Source organism: Mustela nivalis, assembly GCF_964662115.1.
Source record: "Mustela nivalis genome assembly, chromosome: X".
NCBI classification, from domain to species: Eukaryota; Metazoa; Chordata; class Mammalia; order Carnivora; family Mustelidae; genus Mustela; species Mustela nivalis.
The window spans coordinates 21,015,938-21,037,246 of record NC_139040.1 but is presented as its reverse complement, the minus strand read 5'-3'; the positions used below and the strand labels follow the sequence as shown (position 1 = coordinate 21,037,246).

The following is a 21,309-nucleotide window of genomic DNA, read 5'->3' as shown; positions in this document are numbered from 1 at the left end:
ATAGAGTTAAAATATATTTGAAAATGTTAAGTTCTAATATTACTAGAAATTATATAAGAGAAGTCAGAATTGCTTCATTCAACCAGAGATCATATATATATATATCATGTATATAGAACAAAACCTTGTAAACTGAGCATTTGTAATTTTCTATCATCTTTAGGTAGACATATATATGTCTCCCTCCCCCACTCCTTAGTTCCTATTTCCACCATGAAGAGGACTAGTACAAACCTTCACTTTCTAAAGTCTAAGAATTATCAACTGCTAAAAGTCAAGGCCTTCAAACTGAAAGCAAATAATTGAATGAAACTGTCAGACAAATTTTTATTTAACCACACAGAATGAGGACCTAAGAGTGATTTTAGAAGAAATATGATTGTACATTCTTAGTAGGAGGTAGCTAAGATCTAAAAGAACCATAATGAAAATCTTGAACTTTGTTCCATAGCTTTATTGTTTAATATGTATTGTTTTGGAATTCTTCTTGTATCAGATCAAACAATTACATTTATCATATTAGGAATCAAAAATCTAGGAAGGAATTCTTTACCTTTAGAAAAGAATCGGAAACACCAATATGAAACTAGAAAAAACACAAATTTTTTCTGGCTCTGTTCATGGAAATGACCCAAGAGCATTGAAACCCCCAGATTGCCCCCTAGTGCTCAGATTCCGGTCTCTAATACTATTTTTCCACTAAAGGGAACCACAGCTCCTTGGAGAAATGAGTGATTCCATGTCTGGGGCAGGAAGGTACAAAATAAGCCTGGAAAATCTTGTGCCAGAAAGCAACAAAGCTTTTGATGATTAGTGGATAATGTGAGGAAGACATAAGAACAATTTTTTTAAATTTTAGAGAGAGAGAGAGAGAGAGGGTGGGCAGAGGGAGAGGAAGAGAGTCTCAAGCAGGATCCATGCTCAGCATGGAGCCTAACACCAGGTTCAATCTCAAGACTCTGAGATCATGACCTGAGCTGAAACCAACTGCAACACCCAGGCACCTCAAGGAGCAAATTAAAAAGAAATTCCCACTGGCCAAAGTTGTAACAATTTTGTATGTCAATCATACCTCAATAAAATGATTTTTTAAAAAGAGAAATATAATGACTGTAGTTGATTAACTATCTGAGAAGCCATATTTCTATAATGATACACAAAGAGAAAATATAACAGGTGATTTTAAAAGAAAGTGAATAGGATAGAATGTATTTCTATGGAGTACTATTTCTCAGTCATGAGGCATTATTGATTAATTTATTGTATCAGTAGAGAATATAGAAATTAAAATAGTAAATATATCATTTGGAGGGCATTTTCTGACTCCTGGGGAATATCAGAATGGCCCATAGTCTGTGGTCTCAAATCAAACAAAGCTAAGTGAAATACCTAGAACTTAACTGGCTATAAATTGAAGTGCTCTTAAGATTTATATGGCTTTAGGAATATGAATGAATGTGAAAAGTATTAACATATCTCAGGATCCCATCAATTTCCAAGTTCTTTAGAGTGAGAAGAAATACATTAATAAAAGGTTTTATCTATTAGAATGGAAGCTGTAGACCTTATGAAGCAATGTATAAAACGTTAATATAGGAAATCTGTAGACTTTATGCAGCAATGTATAAAACATTAATCTAGGAAAGTAGGCTAAATAGCTGATCCCTCACGTTTTAAGGTTATGGATCACTCACAGAACCACCATAAACAGGGCTCAAGATACCCTATGAAGGTCATGAATGAGAATCCAGTCAGCCTTCAGACCTAAATCTCTGGTAGTAAATATCCTTATTTAGTTGGTATGGTAATTCTTCTTTATGTGGGATGATTTAGAATTAGATATAGAGATATTTAAAAGAGATAGCCCATTATTACTTATATTTTTATGTTAAGAAGAAAGCTGTGCATATTTTATATTTTATGTATTTGTGATACATGAAAGAATCTGCCCTGTCTGTGACAGCCTTGTAAATCTAGTTTGAAAAATGTATAATTAATCGTGGGTTAGGATTTCAAAATGAAATCTTGTTTTTTTCCCCAGTATTGAAACAGGTAAGACCCTTAAAGCTTGTCATGAATTTATTTAATTTTTAAGAAATTTTTAGTCTCTAGACAGATTTGCTTAATAGATAAGACAGTTAAAATACTAAAAGGGTCATGCTCAGACTGATATAGCTGTTAAAACTATTTCCCCACACAGACACATAAACTGTCAGCTCATAGCAGAAGCCTCTTTCTTCTTTCCCCAGGTCCTACCTGTCCCCTCAACATGATGGGGCCTCACTAAGAGGAAGCCTGCTTGGCCACCAACCTACCTCCTCTAGACTCTATTACTAAACCCTGACCAGGATTCTATGGCTTCTAAGTGCTCCCTACCTGTCCTTTATGGGATATACCCAGCATATCCTTTAAATCATACATGGGTGAACACAGGATTATATAATGAAATAAATTTAAAATCCTGAAATTATTCTGAGATTTTCCAACATAGCATCTTTTCAGTGTACACATGCTCTTCTCTTTGTGCTAATTATAATGCAAGGAAGCTGCTACAAATGTGATAGAGGACACTAATTTGAAGGACTTTCACTTACCCACGAATTTATTTTATTGTTTCCAGGAATTGGGATACTCCCATTTCTTAGTTGCCATGCACCTTTTTTTCTGGATGGCCAAAGGCTTTCCTCTGCAGTAAGGATAATGCTATTACCATTGTTTTTAAAAAAAAAATGTTCCAGGGTGTATTTTTTTCCTGTAGAGTTTCTCTTAACATGAAATCAATTTTTGTTTTATGGGATAAAATTTCCAATATTCCTTAAAGCTATAAAAATATCAAATTTCAGGGGCACTTGGGTGGCTCAGTTGGTTGAATGTCTGAAACTTGATTTCCGCTGATAGCATGATCTCAGGGTTGTGAGATCAAGTCCCACGTCAGGGTCCACATAGGACGTATAGTCTGCTTAAGATTCTCTCTCTCCCTCTCTCCTTACCTCTAAAAAAAGAATCAAATTTCAAACACATATTCTTTATAACCCTCAAAACTCTGGCAAACTAAAAGCAAAACAAAATCTGTGACATTAGGCAAAGACTTAGTACATTTTGGCATGAAAGCAGGCCTTAAGTGGCCCAAGGCCCTTCAAATTATGATGAATTTTTGAGCTGCAAGTCACAACTTAGCCTACATGCAATTGTCCTTCCTTTGTCTTTATAGTCAAAGACAAATGTCTACATTTCCTTTCAGAATGTATACAGGTTGCCAGACTAACACTAGATTCCCCACCAATATATGCTAATGAGGACTAGGTCTATGCAAGAAATTCCAGAGAGGCGGCACCTGGGTGGCTCAGTGGGTTAAAGCCTCTGCCTTAGGCTCAGGTCATGATCCCGGGATCCTGGGATCAAGCCCTGCATAGGGCTCTCTGCTCAACAGGGAGCCTACCTCCTCCCCTCTCTCTCTCTCTCTCTCTCTCTCTGCCTGCCTCTCTGCCTACATGTGATCTGTCTGTCAAATAAATAAATAAAATCTTAAAAAAAAAATAGAAATTCCAGAGAGGAAACCACCTCAAATTTAGAACAGAGGTGCCAGGTCCTATGAAGTTCACTAGATTCACCCTGTCTTAGTCAGTTCAGACTGCTATAACAGAATACCACAGGCTAAGTGACTTAAACAACAAACATTTATTTCTTTTAATTCTGAAGGCTGGAAAGTCTAAGACCAAGGTGCCAGCAGATTCAGTGTCTGTTAAGTGCCTGCTTCCCAGGTTATAAATGGCTATTTTCTCATTGTGTCCTTACATGGTAGAAAGAGGCAAGGGAGCTTTTGGAGATCTCTTTTATAAAGATAATAATCCCTTGTGGGGTCACCAACCTCATGACCTAATCACCTTCCAAAACCCAATCTCAAATCTGTGTGTTTATATACATGTATATCTATATATGTGTTTTTATATGTATATGTACATGTGTGTATATGCATATATCTCCTGGGGGTTAGGTTTCAACATAAGAATTTTAGGGAAGACATATTCAGTCTAGAGCACATCCACATAGCTGTGTGGGCTCAAAATCACCCTATAGAAACATACATCTAATTGCAAGTCTACTCCACCTATGAACCAGAGTGCCAAGGACTCAAACCACAAGCCCATGAAAACAGGACAAATCTAAGTCCTCCACAAAACAAACACAACTTAAGATCTTGGCATCCATGACTCATAGAGAGGAAGACCGCAATGAAGTCTCAAAGAAATGCAAGGACAGATAACCTCAGGACTAATTGTATGAACTGGGAAACAACAGAGCTAATTAATACCAACCATATTCTCCTTGCTTACCACTGTAGTTTGCCATCATCCACCAAAAAGGGCACCTTGTCCATCCCCCTAGAGTGTCTCTTATGGTGATGGTAAAGAGGTATAATCCTTGGCAAAGCATATTCATACACAAGTTAATGCATAGGTAAAACTGTGTAGACTTACAATATAGAAAGACAAAATATGAGAAAGAAATTATCTCCTCCATTAAAAGGCACTATCCCAGGCCAGTAATTAGAAGAGAAAAAGTACTAGCAAAATGCTATATCTCTAATATTACACTAGACTAACACAATGACATTCCCCTTTCAAATGATGTTATCAGCACTTCTTTTAAGTAGGCTTTTGGGAGTTTATAACTTGGGACTACTTACACCCCACTGAATGTCACTAGGTCTCACTACCTCCATTCGAGGATCATAAAGGTCTTCATCCCCTGCTACTGCAAGACAAGACAATTCTTGGGAAGGGATCTTAGATTGTACTCTTATATAAAAGACACCCTGAGATCAAGGGTGTGGTGGGTCTCAGCCTCTTGCTAGTGAGTACTTCTCTACTCCCTTCTTGTAACATACTTCTTATAAACAGAAAAGACTTCATTAAAAATTCTGAATCTGCACTCTATTTTTCTGTAACAACTTAAAGAAAATTAAGAAAGCTACATTTTATACACACCTGAGTTTGGGACTGAGATTCATTGCTGATGCAGGTGAACATGAACAGAATTTCTAAAAATGGGAGTGTGGGGTGATTCCTACTGACAGCTTCTATGGGAATCAGTCTACTGGTCTAGAGAAAAAGTGAGAAGAGAGAGCCAAGACGGGAGCACAAAGGTGTCTGAAAACACAGATAAACACAGAGCAAGGCATGGTGCCACAGTGAGAAAGTACGAGGGGGCCTTCATTCCCTGAGTTAAGGAATGCAGTACATTTTTAGATGCTTTTTGCAGACATTGGCAGGGAAGTTTTGAGGCTTAGGGATGCTTTGGGCATACTTTTCAAATATTTGTTTAACATTAATTTAGTGCGGTAAAACTGATATTCTGTTACTAAAAATGGAGTCATTTATTAATTTACACCCACAGCCCAAAGCTATTTTAGCAGCATGATTTCTGTTTCATTCTTGCTCTCCATTTTTCTTTTGCAATTTTTTGAACCAACCAATTTCTTTAGAGTCATATTAAAGGTTTAAAGTTTAGTTAACAAATCTTTTATTGCCATTATCAGCACTATGCCATACTTGATTGGGCATCAAAATTTCAGCTATGACTGTAAAGTGAGTCTGAGGTGGTGCTGTTTGTTTGTTGTTTTGTTTTGTTTTTAATTTTCACTCAAGGATGTTGCCTACTTTGGAAGGAGCAGAACCAACTTTTATGTCATTAGTTATGTGAAATCGTGTATGGAAATCTGAAAAAACAGGCACTATATTGCTGGTTTATTCCAGTATTATTTTAGGGCCCACCTAGACTGGAAAGCTATAGCTTCCAGCTGGCTGCCTTCCAGTTGGCTGCCCTTTAATTGGCCACCTAGCCTGAGTGAGGAGGAAGAGTGTCCTGTGAGCTTACTGGTACTGCTCAAGAGCAGACACTTCATCTCTGAGACTGGCCTACTGGACAAAAACTGAATGTTCCAGACCATTTCGTTGGCAGGAGGCAGATTTCCATAACTTCCCCTCTGTCTTGGGCCTCTCCCAGTGGCCCAGGTGCTGGAATTGATGATGGCATTCTCATACACCCAGGACATTCTTCAGTTGGCATTCTAGCCCCAGGTACTAACAGTGGTGCTTTGTGATGAATAGAGATGGAGTCATTCAGGTAAAGGGTTGAAGGGCAGGCTTGCCATGGACCAGGTATGGAAGAGAGATATAAGGCAGTAGATATGCAAAGAGGAAGCAGGCTGCAACAGAAAGGAAGGACTATTTCTGTCCAAACGCAAATTCACTCAGCCAAACCAATTTATTCTAGGCACCGAGACTAATGCTCACCTATCCTCATCACAATGCCTCTTTGTATTTGGGTGCTCTCAGCAGGGCGGGGTCAAGAGCAGAAGCTGCCACTTATTCTCTACTCCCACTTCCTTCCTTAGTGATGACATTGTCTGAATTCCCCTCCCACTCACTTCTTTCACAGGCTAGAAATGCTCTCAAATCTCTGGAGAAAGTGAAAAATCACTCTTTTGAAAAGTTTTGTACAAAGGCCAGGAAATGGGGAATTAATGCAAGATGGTTAAATGAACTGTTAAAACAAATCAGGCATTGGGCTTGTTATCTGCCTATCTCAAAAACAGAAAGTTGGGGATAGGAAAAATATACATATGAACACAAAATGAAACAAGGCAGTATGCTAGAGACCATGAGGTACTCACTCATAGCTACTTTTATCTGATGTATGAATACCCAAGTGAAATAAAGAGAACGGTCTAGATTGAGAAGGGAGGGTGATTTGAACACTTAATTCAGTAGTTCTCAACCAGGAATGATGCGTCCCCCTGGGGACATTTGGCAATGTCTGGAGACATTTTTGGTTGTCACAGCTGGAAGGTGCCTCTGGCATCCAGTGAGTGGAGGCCAGTGGGTTGTTGAACACCATACAACATACCATATAGCTCCCACAACAAATAATCATTCAGCATAAAATGTCAAGAATGTTGAGGTTAAGAAACCCTGCCTTAGAGCAGTGGTTCTCAATTTTCAGCCTGCATCAGAATCCCCTGAAGGACTTGTTAAAAGACAAACTGCTAGGACCCACCCCCAGAGTTTCCAATTCAGTAGTTCTGGGTGGAGTCTGAGAATCTGCTTTTCTAACAAGTTCTCAGGGGATTCTGAGGCTTCTGGTCTGGGGACCACAGTTTTAAGAGCCCCTGCCCTAGTTCTCAATTCTAATTGCCCTTTCAAATATCCACCTGCTCAAGAATATGATAATCAGATACTATCAGTGCTCACAAAAGGAGGAAGCAAGAGGCTCCCCTTTAAGCAAAGAGACTTCCCAGAGACTTAATTAAAGTTTGGGAAAGTATCCCAAGAGGCAGGGGTGGGAGGGGGTCAATAAAATTGATCCAAATAAATTCTTTGCACATACAAAATAAAACTCACATGCACAAAAAGAAATTTGATCAATAAATTAGTAAATTCAGAGTGAGGAGGGAGTAATTAACAGGCCCATTTAAAGTGTGGAATACATTAAATACAGAATGAGTGCCTCCATGGGGACCACTGAAGCAGGAAAACACCAATGCATCTGAGAGGCCTAGAAGATTAGAAACATATTTCAACAAGGAGAAAACAGGAGAGAGAAGGGAGAGCCCAGAATAACAAAGATGCCAAGGTGGGTGAGGGTATGTATTAGGGCCTTTGGAGCCTCAGATTTTGAAATCGACAAAATTGCACTGTGCTGTGCTCTTGTGTACCACCCAGGCCCAGGAAACTTTTAAGTAATCTGCTGAGAGAGCTATGCAGGCCATACCTTGTCCTGAGCAGTTAATATGTCAAGTCCCTTTATATTGGAGTAAACAAAATATTTATCCCAAGTCGGGTGAAGCAGAGGCAGATCTCACTGATACAGAACAACCCAAGAATGACCTTGGATACGTTGGCAGTCTCTAAGATCCCCTGCCAGGAAAACTGAGGCCAACGCAGTCTCCATTGCCAGTTCAAGGCACTTGGTTGACGGAAATCATGTTCTGGAGCAATTTACTATTAAGGGCAAATTAAAAGGCTGTCCTACCTCATACAGACATCACATACTGAATATATTCTTTCCAAGAGGTGAATCATGAAGGAAAATAAATATATGACTACTGGCAGAACCATAAAGATATAAATTGCTGCTAAGATGAGCCAGGATATACCTAACCTTCAAGTTAAATGTATAGTAGATTCTCAATAAATGTCAGATCCCTTGCTTTGAGGTTGACTTCAGAGTCCAGTTCCCCACTTCACCTCCAAGTGAGTCCTCTGGAATCTTTGTAAACAGTGGAAATATAAACTGGAACAGCCATGAAAATGAATCATTGTGATAATTCCTTTAGACCTAGTGGAGAAGCAGACCTTGGCCAAGAACTGCATCAGCAAGAAGCAGACCTCTTTGGCTTCTCTGTCTCCTTATCACACTTCTGAGACCTCTCTGAAATGTAAGTAATAACTTATTTTTCTCTAAGGGAAGTAACTCTGGCTAGTTCTGTGAATTTCACTCCAGCTTAGTGAAGGGCTGGGAAGTAATATTTGCTTTCTACGAAGCTCTGGTCCCCTGAGACCATTAAGAAGACTTTCTGAGCCTGGGGAACCAAACTCTGGAACAGAAAAGGGGTGCCTGGATGGCTCAGTACATTATGTGTCTGCCTTCAGCTCTGGTCATGATCCCAAGGTCCTGGGATCAAGCTCTGTATCAGGCTCCCTGCTCGGTGGGGAATCTGTTTCTCCTTCTCCCTCTGCCCTTCCCTCTTGCTTGTGTGCACACTCTGTCTCTCTAATAAATAAATAAAATCTAAACAAACAAACAAACAAACCTCTAGTACAGGAAAGGAGCCTAGAATTTAGTTCAGAAGACCTTGGGGAGTGTCTCTCTGCCTAATTTTCCTCACAGGAGCATTGGGGCCCAGGCCTTAGCCTTTAGTGGAGTGGGAGGGAGACTGCTATGGTTAAAGCTACTTCTGGTTTTTAATTTCCCTCTGCTGTTTCCATCAGGCCTTCCTCATTAGCTGGATAGGAAGGTTTGCAGAGCCAACCCAGCAGCTGATTCCCGCAGGCGATGCTTTAGTTCTAGTGCTTCCCCAGGTTCTGGGCATAAAAGTGTCTCCCAGTGTGAGGTGACTTGCCACACATTGGGCTGACACCTGTCTGTGAAGAGAGACAGCTGAAACTACTTCCCCAGAGCAGCCCTGAAGCAATCAAGTCAGTGCCACCTTTAGCACTCTTTCTTCCTAGTCAGCCACAGATCCTGCTGCAGAGCCTGGAGATGAATTCTTAGTCCAGTGAGCCCTTCCAACCTACTGGTCAAGCCTTTGCTGTCACCATAGATGGCTTACATAGTACTCTAAGTGTGAGGCCAGCTAAAAAGCATGAAGCTGCAAACTCCCAGCCTCTAAGAGGTAGAAGGCTGCTTGCAGATCATGCCGGCTACACTTTCTTTGGATTGCAGCATCCCAGACTGAGGCATTCCACCTTTAACACCCCTACTCGGAGGAATCTCAGCATGCCATGAGGCAGCAGCCCTTCTACTGATGAATAGCTCTAATGGTTAAAAGGCCATCCTTTCCCCCAAACTCCATCTGCTTTCCTATATTTCCTGTGGAGCTACATGGAATATGTCTGCTGATCTGCCATCTGATGGTATTTCCATTTGTGCACTGTGTCTTTGCAAATTCACCAGATGGTTTGTGAGGGCATGAAGCATGTCTCCGGCTCCTTAGGCATCCTCATAGTGTTGCCGGCTGGCTCTAAGGCTACCAGCTAGTGTTCTTAGCTGTGCTCTGAGTTTTTTCACTTGTGGCGCTCTGTCCTTCCCATACACCCTCTTCCCCTCCTCAAGCTTGAATTATGTTCACTCCAACTTCAGCCGTCTGCTCATACCAGGGCCACTTTTGAGAGAGAATGTAAACTTCATGGCCATCTTTGGGAAATGTCCAGAGTAAAGAAAGTGATCTCCTTGAACTCCAACCACATCATTTCTTCAACATACACATGTACACACACCACCATCACCACTCTTTGTATTTAGGAGAATGTGAGCACAAATAAACTTTAAAGGTAATCTTGAAGGGGAAATAAAAATGCCAAAATGCAATATACAACTTGAGGAGGATGAGTGAAACAGAGAAAACAAGAGTATTTCATACATCTCACCATAGGGCATTATCAGTACAACAGCCAAGTGCATCTCTCTCTCTGAACCATTTATACACGTGAGTCAGTCTGTACATGCAGTGACACGGATCCCACCTCCAAAAGGCCAACTGACTACACCAGGGCATTGTAGCGCTGACCTCCAGTGATGTCCTTCTATATTTTCTCCCCATGAATCCAACTCTTACCACCCTTGAAGACCTTTGTCTAATTCAAAAACTCCCAAATATGTCCTCTCCTTTCCTGAACTCCTATTATGTGTCTTTATGCCAACACCTAGCTCTTGAAGGAATATTCCATATTCTTTCTCCTCTAAAAATGTACATTTTGTCTCTTTATGTAGACTGTAGCCTCCTTAAAAGCAGGGGCTGTGATGGTCATATTTTTGCATTTATCAAAAGGCTTGGTACATACAGCTGGGGCTTAAATAAATGCTTTAGAAATATCTAGAAAGGAAGGCTACCAGTGAGTAAGGTAAATAGATTAACCTAAGATTCCTACATATTCAAGACATTGAGTACCTGCTAAGTGTAAAGTGCCCATCCATTTTAGTGTGATAGAACCCCACTGGTAAAAGATGCCCAGATCCCTCTTCCTACAAACCCAGAACACACAATCTGTTCTTCACACACAAAATTCTGCCTGGTCACATCCTGGTCACCCCTTGTCAGTATGGCCTCTGTGATCTGTGTCTCCACCCATGGGGATGGCTTTGCCTGAGCCATCCACAATCTTATACTTGGGGCACAGTATGTGTGAAATGACACAGTAATTGTGAAAATTGAGGGAAATGCCCAACTTCAACAGCAAACCTTGTGAGGTTCTGGTGGGAAAAAGAGTCAGCCTAGTGTTGAAGGGTCTTCTTAAAGTAAGCAAGGAAATGAGCCCAGTATGTACAGTTGCTGGGATATATGGTTGGCTTGATAGTGTAACAATTCCTGAGGAGACTGCTTCAAGCACTAATAGTATCTGTGTGTACAGAATGTGGCTTCTGAGGACATAGAGTATGTGGGGCAGGCAACCACATGAATATGCCTCAAGACTTTTTGTATACCCTCTACCTGGACTGGTCTCCCTCTGCCACCCCTCATCCCTAGCTCTTTCTTGGAATTTCAAATCTCCTCCAAGAGGCCTATCTAAAATAGCTGCCCCCACCAAAACTTTTTTTTACCTCAGCTTTCATTCATAGCACTTCCCATGATTTGTCATTTTGAAATAAATTCATTCACTTTTATATTTTGTCTATGTCTCTATATACTTAAATTATCTATATACTTAGAATATAATAAACTCTATGTAAGACATGGCTATATCTATTTCATTCCTCACTGTATCCCCACAGGACAGTTAGTAGTCAAATAACTGAGTTAAGTGATTATGAGATAGTATGGCAGAGCAAAAATTGCAAGGAATTTCAAAAGAGCTATGTTTCAACCTCAGCTTAGTCATTTACTAGCTGTGTGGTATCAAACAAACTGCTTAACCTTTTGGACCCTTGGTTTCCTTGGTTTCCACATTTTTTATATGAAATAATATCACCTACCTCACAATACTACTTGAAGAGAAAGAAAAACAAAACATGAATGAGAAAGTACTTAATAAAATGTCTTGTACAAATTTGAATTGTTTTAGTATTATGTGAGATACCCAAAACAGTAACTCTGCTTTCTCTTTAGGATGCCCACCACAGGTACCTAAAACCCAGCCATCAGCCATATCCTTGGATTAATGCTATATTGGAGACATAATACATTGAAAACCATGTGAACCTTTAGTGCAGGCACTTGACCTTGTCATTCCCTGGCAGAGAAAAGGGCCCTTAGAGGATGGTGCCCAGGACAGGCAGTTCAGGCTGAGGGTTGATGGGAGGAGAACCTTGAAATGCCTTAACCTTGGAAGACTTTTAGAGAATACAGGCCGGGGGAGAGGGCACCTGCAGCAGGGGCCCTGCTCAAGCCAGGCCACTGAATTGTTAGAGAAAGAGAAATCACAGTAAGGAATGTGGAAGTACCAGCTGCAAACTTTCTCTCCTTGGCCTGTGTGTATCTCAGGGTCACTTGACTTTACATAATCCATGCGTGTGCATTGGAGAGGGAAGTCAGAGAAGCCAGAGAGCAGGAAACGGACACCAAGGGAGCTATACTTAATCATAATAACCATTAGTATTGACTTTGGTGCCATCTTAAAGGAGCCATTTGTTATAAGAACCAATAGTCAAAACCCCAAGTCAGCCAGGCTTTGTCATATGTGCTCTGAAAGTAATGACATTTTGCTGTTCATTTGTTTTAATTTTCTGAATTCAAATGCAATTTGAAATCAATTCAAAAATTGATTTCTCTCTTCTAAACAAAGAGATGTTAAAAGGAGAAAGGAAGGAAGAAAAAAGGAAGAAGAGACAGGCTGCACTTATTGGTTAATTACATAATACCCCAAAAGCAGGAACCCAAGGCAGTAATTAGTCCCCTAACTGAGAAGCATGATGGAAAGGAAAATGGGTGCAAATTATGATTATATGAACAATATGTAAAACCTCTCTAGAGCACAGGCCAGCAAATCACTTACCTATAGCTTCAACAATGACATAAACCTGGAAGAAACACAGTTAAGGTCAATTGCTTCCTGGTTTTTAAACTATCACCTCATTTTAATCAGCTCCCCATGCCATTCTACATCTCTAGTTGGCTAACTGGCTAGTTAAATTACAGTTGTTTGCTTTTTCAACGAGCCCCAAAACAAAGTGGAAACAGTTGAATGATCTTGCAGTTAAGACAGTTTGGAAAAGGTCATCAGATTATTTTCCAGCCAGACCTTGTGAGGATGTCTGCACCCTATGATCACCACAAACCAGGGTCCGGCACTCTACAAGTCCTTGCTTCTGTCAATTTCCCCAGGTTCTGGGGACTGGTTCAGACTAGCCAGACTCACACTAAACTGACTGATAACAAGGATCTCCAAGTTCTTGATAGATAATGGTGGGATGGACTTATCCAATAATGAGAATACTCTGGCCCACTATCCTGGTCTCTAGGAAAGACACTGAATTCCTCAAACAACTCTAAAGAAGAGAAAATAAACATGAACTACATTAATTTAAATCTAGGTTCATGGCTTGATGTAACAATGCTTTGGGCCTTGATTTTAAGATCTGTATAAAAGGTAAAAATATTTACCACTTAGCATTATTTTTTGTGATTTTTGAAAATATTTTATGCAAGGGAGGACGTGATACAAATGGAAGTGGTTATTTTTGGCAGTAAGAAGGCAGTTTAGTGCACAAAGAATTTGAGAAAGGGAACTGGAGAGTTCTGCAGACAGTTTTAGTCTGCATCTGGTAGAACCCAAAACATTCTACACTACACTGCTTTTTTAAGGACTGAAAGCAACAACACGTAGTCTTTGTCCCTTGGACACATGGAGAAATCACAGATCTTTAACTCTCCTATTTTAAAATTTCCTCAGACAGGAAAAGCTTCCATCATTGTGACATCTCTTGAAGCACAGGCTGAAATTAGGGATACTGCTGGTTATCTTCCATAAATTCTCTTTGATATGGATGCCTTCTGGGGACATTTCCCTATCTGCCATTTAGACACACCCCCACCTCAACAGCTGCATGTTCATGCATCTGTCACTGGGCTGCTGCTGCAAAAAAATTGCACTTATCTACTCAGGTAAGATTCAGGTTGCCTTTCATTTCAGGGGGAGTACTTTTCTGACCTGATCCACCAGTTCTAGAGATCCTCCTATGTTGAGAACAATGAAGAATTCCCACTCAGAGCCAGAGCATAGAGAGGTGAAATTGGGGAGGGTCAGTGACAGCACAGAATGGGTGGTTCTATTTATTTTTTTAAAGATTTTATTTATTTTGACACAGGGAGAGCACAAGAAGGGTGAGCTGTAGACAGTGAGAAGAAGCAGGCCTTCTGCTAAGTAGGTATCCTAACATGGGGCTTGATCCCAGAACTCTGGGATCGTGAACTGTGCTGAAGACAGACGCTTAATTGAGCTACCCAGGTACCCTGAATGGATGGTTTTAAACCATTGGAGGTTGAATCAGTTCTCTGGGACAGTGAAAAACAGTCATTATTCAAAATGAGAAGACATAAAAGATGAGGAAACAAGAGGACTCTAAGTCATACTTCAGAAGCCAGAGTGGTAAGCCCAACAGGGACTTCCCACTGTCCTTAGAATCAAATTCAAGCTGTGTACTATGGATCACAAAGTCCTGAGTAACCCGGACTCTTCAAGCTTCTCCAGCTTTATTTCATATACTCACACTCTATCCACTCACTATACTCCATCCACACAGACCTTTATATTCCTTAGACTTGCCAAGTCATTCCCAGCTTGGAGTCTTTGCACTTGCTGTTCCTTCTTGTCTGGGACCCACTTCTCCCCTATCTTTGGCTGAGTTTTTCCCATTACTCAAGTTTCATCTCAAATGTCACCTCCTCTGACAGCCTTTCTACTAATGTTGTCACTCCCTCAGCCACTCCCTCTCCCATTACCATGTTTTATTTTCTTCATGGCACTTACCTGACATTCTATTACTTTTACCTTTATTGTCTGATTCTCCCACCACAATAGACAGGACAGAGAACCAGAATAGGTGAGATTAAAGAATTGCAAGTCTGAACACTTAACAGGCTATGGGGAGAGACAAATGCTTGAAGGCCAGGAGAGAAATGCCTTGTCTTGAGCATATGTATGAGCAGACTGGGTCTATTTAAATCAGCTGCGGTTAACATGAATGGAATACCTACTATGTACAAAGACCTTTGTATATATGAGTCCCTGCTTCATATCTCCAAGGAGGGAGGGACTATAGCTCCATTGCTTGGGAGGAAACAGTATTCGAATCCCACATTCACTCCTCTCCTCTGTAGGAAGAGCAAACATTAATTGGGCAATATTAACCAGAAGGTATAGGGTCACTTCACTGAAATAATTACGTGGGCCTGTCTCTTTTCTCTGTAGCACATTCTCAGTTTCTAGTCTCTCATTTTGTAAGTCCACCTGTGTGGGCAAGAAAAAAAAAAAGAAGGGAAGGAGGGAAGGAAGGAAGGAGAAGGAAGGTAGAAGGAAGGAGAAGGAATGTAGGAAGGTAGGTGGGTGGAGAGGGATGAGAGGAAGGATGGAGGTGGGGGGGAGGGAAGAAGGGGGAGGGAGGGAGAGAGAGAAAGAGGGAAAGAAGGAGGGAGGGAAAGAGAGAAAGAGAAAGAGAGAGAGAGAGAGAAAGAAAGAAGAAAAGAGAAAGAAAAAAGGAAATAAAAAGAAAGAAAGAAAGAAGAGAAAATAAAAGAAAAGAGATTTAAAAAGGAAAAGAAAAGAAAGACTGCATTATCCAGCTTCCAAGCTTATAGCTAATTTTGATTTGGGATAATCATAAGCCCCATTCTATCTCATGCCTAAACCATATCCTCTGGTCCAACTTTAAAAAGAATCATGTCTTTTCGATATACACAGGGAAAGGATGGAATGTGTGAAGTTGTACCACTGAGGTTTTTATCCTGGCTCAGCCACCTACTGCATGACCTTGAATAAGCTATTTAATATTTCTGTCTCTTAATTTGCTCCTCTATAAAATAGGAAAACTAATATCTATTCTGTAGGGTTGATATAAAGATTAAGCAATATGATAAAAAGTATCCTGCAAACCATTGATAATTTAATAAATTTTAGTTATCACTAATGAGGTACTAATGGTACAACATTGATCTGCAACTAATTCCTTGTGTTCGTTGTGAGTTAGTTAGAGCCAAGCAGGGTAGACTGGTAGACAGATTAGACTCACAAATCTCCAACATGGCCTAGAAAAGTTGGGGAATAAACACAATGGCATTTGGAGACTAAAGTACTATGTTAAGAGACCAAAGTACTATTTAAAAGACCACAGCTTTTGCTGTGGCCTCACCAGAATTTGTGTTTGGAGACTTACATGTGGCTTCATCTGGAATGCTCAGGTTTGGGTCTGGGTCCATTATTAGCAAATATAGATCTTTATTTTAGATGTCTAGGGCCTCAGGGGTCTAGCCCTGGGAAAGATCAAAGTGAGCTCTAGAGTCAGGAGAAACACTGAGGCCATTAGACTACAAAGGCAGCAGAGTTTTCATGAGTTTCAGATTTCTCTGGGAAGAGGACAAGGTTCTTACTAGTCTCAGGAATGGGTGACCTTGAAACAAATAGGCCAGTGGATCTAGTGTAAGCATTAGTTGATCTCTAATTAATAGACTTGGCCTTTTTTGTTTAAGTGGATTCTTCCTATCAGATTTGTCAGCTAGGACTGCCGTCCAAGGCTTTAAACCAGAATAGCAGCTAGATTCTTTGTGAGTTAAAGAGCAATAGTATGGAATTGGGGGCTTTTAAGTTGTCAGTGATGGGTTTTGTTTGGTGTCATTTTATCCGTTGCTCCAAATTCTGTCTCCTTTGATCTTGTCTGAAATACCATGCAGGACCAAAGAGCAAGGCTTAAAGGGACAAACCTTGGGCCTATTTGGAAGGTCCACAGACTCTCTGGAGCTTCTCCCCCACGAACTCAACCTATTCAGGGGTATATAGGCTTCTTGTTTTATAATTAACCAGGAATAAGTCGTCCTTTTCTGATATGTTTGTCAAGGGGCCTAATATCATAGGTAGTGAAGAATAGCCAATTACTCTGACACTGCATCTTCCCCATTCTCCTTCTACTTCTCCCATATCTCTTTTAAGCCTCTGTTTACTTATTGTACAGACCCCAAACTATGAATATTCCCCAAGTATGAGTATGTTTGCTTGTTTACTTTGTTCTTTTCCAACCCATACTCAGTAGACTCATCCACTGCCAAAGCTTCAGCTCTTACCTCCAAGCAGATGATTCCCTCACTGGGCCTTATTTGCAACTATATTTCAAATCCATATTGCATACCTTCTACATGCAGTGCTGTGCTAGTAAATGTTTAACAGTCTGCTTATGTCAGGAAACTCTGATTTCTAGTTTTTTGCCAATTTCCATGCTATTTTCCACCATGGCCAATTTCAAGCTACCATAGTGGGATCACTGAACACAGAGTTAAGAAGAGATGTGCACAACAGGTCCTCCCCAGATATTACAAACTGGACTCCCAAATCACTGTGGCTACAGACAACCTCTACTTGTTGGTCCCACTGTCACCTCAAACTCAACATCTCCAAAGATAAGAATCTCTCCACAAACTTTCTCTTCCAAGTTACTCTGTCAATGGTGTCTGGATCTAACATTTCCCAAGTTTTAGGTTTCCCTAAAGACGCTTCCACTAAAATAATATACATAGCCGGTCTGCAACCCCTCATTCCCTTATCCTCAAGGTTAGTGAGAATAATGAAAAACTGTTCAACTCAGTTCCTTCTGTTCCAGGGTTGGCAGACTCTAGCCCATTAACAAATCCACCCCACCACCTACTTTTGTTACTAAAGTTTATTGGAATACAGACATGCTTGTTCCTTTACCTACTGCCTATGGCTGCTTTCATACTCCAACAGCAGAGGCAGAAGTTGTGACAGGACCAATCATATGACCTGAAAAGCCTCAAATGTTTATTACCTGGCTCTTTGCAGAAAAAGTTGGATGACTTCAGTTCTGGGGCTTTCTCTATCAGATATACCTGCACTGAGAGCATTGTTTTAGGCTGCTGTCATCCAAATGAGAATCCTACAGGATGATCTGTGTTCATGAAGGGGAAGGCTACAGTTGACCTGGTAGGCCAATTACTATAAGAAAAAATGCATAATTCACAAGGTATTTGTATTTTTATATCCATTCATTTATTGAGTCTTATTTCTCTGTTGGTTCTGAGCTCAGTAGAGGAAGAAGTATTCTTTTTTGTCCCCCTAAAACCCAATAGTACTATTTTCTGATTCTCTAACTTAGAAATCGTCATCCTCTTACATCTTCACCCCTTCAACTGTATTATTCTGGCATATCTGCCTACAAAGTATCTCACACATGCTGTGCTTATTCAGGCTCTTATCGCCTCACCTATCTGAACTACTTCAGTAGCCCTTTCTTTTTTTAATTAGTTTTTTTTATTTTTTATAAACATATAGTTTTATCCCCAGGGGTACAGGTCTGTGAATCGCCAGGTTTACACACTTCACAGCACTCACCAAAACACATACCCTCCCCAATGTCCATAACCCCACCCCCTCTCCCAAGCCCCCTCCCCACAGCAACCCTCAGTTTGTTTTGTGAGATTAAGAGTCACTTATGATTTGTCTCCCTCCCAATCCCATCTTGTTTCATTCATTCTTCTCCTACCCCCTTAACCCCCCATGTTGAGGAAGTAGAAGTAGCCCTTTCTTCTACCCCATTCTTACATACTTACTTGGTCTTTCTGCCTACAGTCTCTTCTCATTCATTGAACACTGCACTAGGCACTAGAAGTAGAGATGACTAAGTAACTGTCCCACAAGTTTATAATCATTCAGGGAGAAAGACAAGTAAATAGGCAATTGTATCACAGTATGAGAAATACTGTGTTAAGATAGTATTATTATAGCAATAGTATGCTATTACCAGATCAATCCTCCTGTAACACTATTTTTATCATGCTGCTTAAGAACTTACTACTACCTGTAAAATAAAGCCTATTTATGTGCAAAGAGGAGAATGAAGATCATTTTGAGGGGGAAGGGATTTTGTTCCTAATTTTTAAAAATTTAAATTCCCTTTGAGAACAGGGAAACATTTGATAATGGGAGGAGGGTTTTAGTGTGACTTTTTCTGGGTGAGGGCCCATTTGGGACAATGCTACATTGTTAAATCCTCTCTGGGGAGGGTGTACTAACATAGCAATGTATAAGATGAGAAATAGACAAAACAAAACAGCTTTTTGTCCCAGTTTGGTGAATTTAATTAAGGTAACTCTGTACAAACCAATTTCAGAAGTATAGGGTAGTGGCACACGTGAAAAAGACTTTTACAAAACCATTTTTTTTAATATTTTATTTATTTATTTATTTATTTATTTGATAGAAAGAGAGTACAAGCAGGGGGAGCAGCAGGAAGAGGGAGAAGCAGGCTCCTGCTGAGCAGAGAGCCCAATGTGGGGTTCAGTCCCAGGACCCTAGGATCATGACCTGAGCCAAAGAAAGACGCTTAACTTTCACAAAAGCTTTGAGGGCCTAACCCCCCATCTTATTTCATTAAAAGAAAGAACAACTGGGGCACCTGGGTGGCTCAGGCATTGGGCATCTGCCTTCGGCTCAGGTCATGATCCTTCCTGGGAACAAGTCCTGCATCGGGCTACCTGCTCACCAGGAAGCCTCTTCCACTCCCCCTGCTTGTGTTCCCTCTCTTACTGGGTCTCTTTCAAATAAATAAATAAAATCCTTAAAAAAAATAAAGGAAAGAAGGAATGTAGGAAGGAAGGAAGGAAGGAGGGAAGAAAGAAAGAAAGAACAGACAACACTCCTGAGTGGCCACAGGCTAAATTATTAATCATCTTGGGTAAACCAAGCAACAAATTGTGGTGTAGTAGTACCTTTGCCCTACAACCAAAGGAGAGCTCAAAGCTTTCTTTCTATCTTCTGTAAGTCCATAATACATAAGGCTGAAAGTCAAAATGGCCTCCAAAAACCTAATCTATCCACCATGTTAGAAGATACAACTTCTGTATATGAAAGTGGACTAAGACAACTACTCTTTCCATTGCTTCTTTCTCAGAATTAAGTCTTCCACCTCAGGCATCTAATAAGAGGAAATCATCACTTTTAAGGCCCAATAGGATCATGGTTGAACCCAAGATAAAGAAGGCTAGCAAGGACATTTAAGTCCAGCTCATCCCTAGACTTTAGGGGAAAGGGTCCTATTTTATTTAGTTTTGTTTTTCTTTGTTGCATTTTGTAAAAGTGGTGATGATAATAACAGACAAATCTAAGGTTAGGCCCTAGACGAAAAGAATCAAAGAAGCTACTTGGTCTATTCCTGGTCTAAGCCATAAACATGAAGGACAAAAGCAGTCCTTTCAAATATAAGGTTTGGATTAATAAACCAGAAGAGGAGCATACAGAAAGGTTACAAGACCCTATACAGGAGTAGGACTGATAAAGTATAACTTTACGGTTAAGATCCATTCTCTGGATTTAGACTACCTGGGTTCATATTCCAGCTCTGCTTTTTACTAACTATATAACCTCGGGTAAATTTCTTAGCATCCCTGAGCCTCTGTTTCCTCATCTCAAAAGTGGGGAGACTAACAGCTTTAGTTTCATAAGGTTGTTTTGAAGATTCGATGAAGTAATTTTCATAAATGTTGTAGAACAACTGTATCCAATAAATGTTAGCTCTTATTACAAGACAATGTGCCTTCCCTGCTATAGATAGTCCTTGGCAGATGTAACAGGAAGGGCTGTGGCCATAGAGTTTGGGAGGTTCTGTCCTAGTTACACAAACACTTGAAAAATCACTAGGCTAGCTAAATACATCTCATTCCTCCCTCTTTACCTTCTCAATTTTATCCCTTGCTATGTTATTCCCCATGTTTGAAATGCTTTTCCCTTCCTTTATCTCCTCCTATCCAAACCCAACACAATTCTACCCCCTAAAACACCAGTGTACATAGGGTCAATACTATACAATTAAAACTTAATTGTTCTTCAACCCTTTCATGATGACTGCATTAGTCACTCCTATGAATTAAGATATTAAATGCCACTGTTAAAATGAAAATATCATCTGGTTCATAGTAGGCACTCAATAAATGTATAGGCACTCTAGAAAAGTGTTATGGAAAGTATACAAACATACCTCAACAACTAGGTCATTATCAGTCATTACTGAAACACACCTGGTATTACATTTGGTGGTTTGTAGACCATAGCTCCAGTGTCAGACAACTTGGATTCAAATCCCATCTTCACTGTTTGCTAGTTGTGTGATCTTAAACAAGTCACTTAAACTTTCTGCATCTTGATTTCTTCATCTGTATAATGGGTATAATAAGAACAATCAACCCCATAGGTTTGTTGGAAGGATTTAACGAAATAGTATATTTAGCAGAATGACTATTAAGTGTTGGCTTACATTTTAAGTGTTGACTACTAATGTTACTATAAATTGCTTTGTCAGATTAAGTGAACAGGGCCTCCTTGAGATTGAATATAGAGCATACATACTAAAAAAGAGTCAAAACATGGGGTTAAC

The 21,309-nt window shown here is 40.1% G+C and overlaps 1 long non-coding RNA gene across 1 annotated transcript in view; it reads right to left on the bottom strand.

Annotated features, from left to right (window-relative positions):
• Window positions 1-21,077, bottom strand: part of LOC309856298 — a 323,654-nt gene extending 302,577 nt beyond the window's left edge. Inside the window, exon 1 of the long non-coding RNA XR_014307146.1 lies at window positions 20,954-21,077. This is a non-coding gene — a long non-coding RNA (uncharacterized lncRNA). The remainder of the gene's footprint in view (window positions 1-20,953) is intronic.
• Between the last annotated feature and the right edge of the window lie 232 nt (window positions 21,078-21,309).